Here is a 5,000-nt window from a genome sequence, read left to right as displayed (position 1 = left end):
ATCCGAATTCAATTAAGCCTTTAGTTCGTAGGCGCTGTTTGCCATTGGCCGACCGTATTCTCGAATATTTTCGAGATTCAATTTCCCTGAAAATTGCCCTTACGGACAGTTCTAGCGTCAGAACTTTGATTTGGGTTCTAGTATTATTAAACACGTATTATTGAAAGAAGCCGACTTTTCTCGCGTAATTGTTTCGCTTCGTTCGGTGCTATCTGAGTTTCTTTTGATTTCGTTGAAGAATGGGCAGACTCAGAAGCGCTATACGCGAAGAAACAAGACGGAAATACAAGTTGACAGGGTGTCTCAGCTAACGTTAGCCAAATTGTTGAATAGCAGAGAAGTCTGGTGAAGTGCACGATTGTACAATCTTCGGTCGTGAGACCTCTTCCGCCACTATAGGATCATTTTTGTGTACTAATTACTTGATGATTAGCGAACATTATGTAATCTACCTTCCTTTAATTTTTGCATTAAGGGCGTGATGACGAGTGCCGAGAAGAAAGCTTGGCATAGGACAAGGCAAGATGTATGCACTGAAAGATAAGCATGGTAATATCATCAGCAATTTCGATGACATAGTAAAAGCAGCGGAAGAATTCTATACTGACCTGTACAGTGCCCCAAAACAGCCAAGCTACGTTCATTCGAAATAGTGATGAACCGGATACAGGGGCTCCTTCTATAACTGGCGATGAAGTTAGAAGGGCGTTGAAAGAAATGACCAGGGGAAAAGCTGCTGGAGAAGATGGAATATCAGAGGATTTAATCAAAGATGGAGGAGATATCATGCTTGAAAAGCTTGCGGCCCTTTATACGCAATGCATCACAACTTCGAGTGTACCAGAACGCCAACATTATACTAATCCATAAGAAGGGAGACGTTAAAGAATTGAATAATTATAGACCCATTAGCTTGCTTTTAGTATTGTATAAAATATTCAGCAAGATAATTTTCAATAGAATCAGGGCAACACTTATTGGCTTCAGCCAACCAAGAGAACAGGCTGGTTTCAGGAAGGGATATTCTGCGATGGATCATATCCACGTCATCAATCAGGTAATCGAGAAATCTGCGGAGTACAATCAACATCTCTATATGGCCTCCATAGATTATGAAAAGGCATTCGATTCAGTAGAGATACCAGCAGTCATAGAGGCATTGCGTAATCAAGGAGTACAGGAGGCATACGTGAATATCTTAGCAAACATCTACAAGGATTCCACAGCTACCTTGGTGCTCCACAAGAAATGTAGAAAGTTACCTATCAAGAAAGGGGTCATGCAAGGAGACACAATCTCTCCAATGCTATTCACTGCATGCTTAGAAGAAGTATTCAAGCTCTTAGATTGGGAAGGCTTAGGAGTGAGGATCAAGGCGAATATCTCAGCAACCTTCGGTTTGCAGATGACATTGTCCTATTCTGCAACAATGGCGACGAATTACAGCAAATGATTGAGGACCTTAATCGAGAAAGTGTAAGAATTGGGTTGAAGATGAATATGCAGAAGACAAAGATAATGTTCATTAACCTGGCAAGGGAACAAGAATTCAGGATCGCTTGTCAGCCTCTAGAGTCTGTAAAGGAGTACGTTTATCTAGGTCAATTACTCACAGGGGACCTTGATCACGAGAAAGAAATTTACAGAAGAATAAAATTGGGTTGGAGTTCATGCGGCAGGCATTGCCAAATCCTGACTGGGAGCTTACCACTATCGTTGAAAAGAAAAGTGTATAATCATAATCATTGCATTCTACCGGTGCTAACATATGGGACAGAAACTTGGAGGTTAACAAAGAAGCTAGAGAACAAGTTAAGGACTGCACAAAGAGCTATGGAACGAAACATCTTAGGACTAACGTTAAGATACAGGAAGAGAGCGTTGTGGTTCAGAGAACAAATGGGGATAGCCGATATTCTAGTTGACATTAAGCGGAAGAAATGGAGCTGGGCAGGCCATGTAATGCGTAGGATGGATAACGGGTGGACCATTAGGGTTACAGAACGGATACCAAGAGAAGGGAAGCGCAGTCGAGGTCGGCAGAAAACCAGATGGGATGATGAAGTTAAGAAATTTGCAGGCGCAAGTTGGAATACGCTAGCACAAGACAGGGGTAATTGCATGGAGATCGCAGGGAGAGGCCTTCGTCCTGCAGTGGACATAAAATATAGGCTGATGATGATGATGATGATAACGAGTGCCGGTGGGTAAGCTGTTATTGCATCCTAAAACATCTGATTCAGTCGTTCTCAGCGCGCTACGTTTTCTTTCTTCGCACTTTACTTGTAGTGAGTGAAATAAGAAAAGTGCCGCTTGATTACACGCCCGCGCCAGTGGCCCCAGAAGTAATTTGAAGGATTGAAGTGAAGAAGGTTAACAGACTAGCAGATTGCAGAACGAGGCCGAATCCATCGACAACACGAATCTTCATTTGCAGCTTCGTGCTATACAGTCGGGTGGATTATAATTTTCCATTTCGTGAGCCTTCCTCCACTTTGCGTGCTTCCGCCCAGAATGATATTTTGCCGAATTCTGTGTCCTATGCTTCGACACTTCGGTTAACTCGGCCTTGCCGCCTGGTTAGCTTAGATGGTAGAGCGACCACCCCGGAAAAACAAATCCTGTGTTCGATGCTAGCAATTTTTTTCTGAGAAACTCGTGTTGAGCTTTCTTTGTACTTTCGTGCTGTACAGTCGAGTGGAAGACAATTTAAAGTTCGGGCTTCCGCAGGACAGGTTTGTCAAGTCAGACTAAAATTTTGTCTCCTGACTTCAACATAAAGCTTCCCGCACGCATTTGATTGCAACATGTCTCGATAAGCTTTTGTGAATATTTTCTTCACTGGAATGTCGCCGACGGACAGAAATAACAGTGGCAGCAAATCTGAGTAGTCAATTCGTGGTTTCGAGCTACAAATTATTCTGTACAAGTGTGTGGCTCACCCACACTTCTTGCTAGACTTCCCCCTTTGAGCCCAGCAAAGTCGGCAGCTACCTTACAAACTTGGGGTGCTGGTCAACCACTTTTTCGTACTTGGGAAATACTTGTTCCACTGAACGTTACTGTCCTTGGAAGGACAGCTTTCACTGCCTTTAACTATTTATTCATTAATGCGGACATGTGCTCAAAATATTAGGTATTCGTTTATGTGCACTGGCTCGTATCCGTCATTTGAGTAAAGTATCCTTTTTCGTGTTATTACTATTTTTTACAGCGAAGCTGTTAAGGGCAAGGTTCCAGGAGATCGCGTCCGTGTACACCGGAAGTAGGCAACAATCGTGTGGCGTCTCGTTCACTTGGTATATACCAAAATTGGCATGGAAGGGTACGAATGTATGCCTAACATGACTGATAGGTCATGACATCAATAACATTACATACTCGTCAGTTACGTCACGATTAACGATAATAAAATCACGTGTGGCGCATACCCGCATTAGATATGCGGGTATGCGGGTATGGGCCAGGGACAAGAAAGAAAAAAAAGAAGGAAATAAATAAATAAATAAATAAATAAATAAATAAATAAATAAATAAATAAATAAATAAATAAATAAATAAAGAAAGAAAGAAAGAAAGAAAGAAAGAAAGAACGATGGTAAGAAATAAATCGAGTGTGGCTCATACCCGCGTTGGTTATGTGAGTATGAGCCGCCGAGAGCAGGAGCGGGAGAGATCTCGTTGGCGTCGCGGGCGGAGTTGGCGCAGCAAACGCACTACTTGGCCATCGCGCCGAGCGAAAACAAGACACCGGTGTCGCTGCTCTTTGACGACCATGCCGAAGACGCTCAATATAGTGAATAATGATAATATATAAATTCACTATAGCAATATTCATTACAGCAGACCCACCATAGTCACAGCTTTGCTGGCTTCCATCTTCACAGTAGTGGAAGGGCTCTGAATTTTTTCTTAAATTTATATCCTATTTTCACGATGCTGCCTTTCCAGTTGGAGCCCAGTCACCCTCTATACCTAGCCGCGCTTTTGAGAGGATATCAGATTTCCAATCTGACCATGCAGGCCTGAATGTAAGACAACTATACCAAGCATGTTTTTTTTTTTTAAAACTATAAAGCATTTTTTTACAAACATTGTCTGTGCCAGATAGCACAATTCTATTTCTTGAGCTGGGCCGCTCGTAGACGCGGACATTAGCTACACATTACATCGAAATACACAAACAACTAATTAAGAAACTATCACTAATTAAGTTTTAACTAAATAATGCAATTTACGAATTTGTAGCCGGAAGGCGCCACTTGGAACGAACGCTCAAGCTGACGCCAATTTCGAGACATTCACTCCCAAAGTGTGCGACGAAATACACTGACGTTGCAGTTAGATTTTTGCTTCAACGCATCAAACGGCGGTTTGTTAAAATGTAGGTGGAACAACAGTGCATTTTTACCGTAAATTTAACTTTGACGAAACCGGTGTCATCCTGAGAGTTCGTTAGAAGCGGATACGCCTTATGCACTCACCAGCTACAAGTCCGTAAATTGCAATATGCGACATAAAATAACTAATTAAAATATTATTAATTGATATTTTGTTAATTAGTCAATTAGTTACTCAGTGACGCGATAGAATGCTGTGAGCAGTGACTACGCCCCATTATCACCCCCAACTCGCTCAGGAAGAGGTTTTGATCGACTTCAACTGCAGGTTGCATCGCCTTCCAATTTTTTGCTGTTTCTGATCTGACCATAGCGATCATCACCAGTTTACTGCGCATGTGTGTCAATCTGCTTAAAAAAAAAAAAAAAAAAGGCGTGGCTAGTTTGCAGTTGGCAACACTGTTGTGACTGCAGAGTTGTAACGTGCTTCTTCATGCAACTGTTCTTTTTACAGCGTCAGAAGGCGTGTCGAGGTGAAACTTTGCAAGAACTGAGTATAAGCCGTGTTAATTGGTGGGAGCCTTAAAGGGACAAGGATGAGCGACACTAGATTAGTCTACAGAGCGGTAGAATATTCGTTCTATACTCTCTATTTTTATT

Source organism: Dermacentor silvarum, chromosome 1 (assembly GCF_013339745.2).
Source record: "Dermacentor silvarum isolate Dsil-2018 chromosome 1, BIME_Dsil_1.4, whole genome shotgun sequence".
Taxonomy (NCBI): Eukaryota; Metazoa; Arthropoda; class Arachnida; order Ixodida; family Ixodidae; genus Dermacentor; species Dermacentor silvarum.
Note: the sequence above shows the minus strand (reverse complement) of the source record.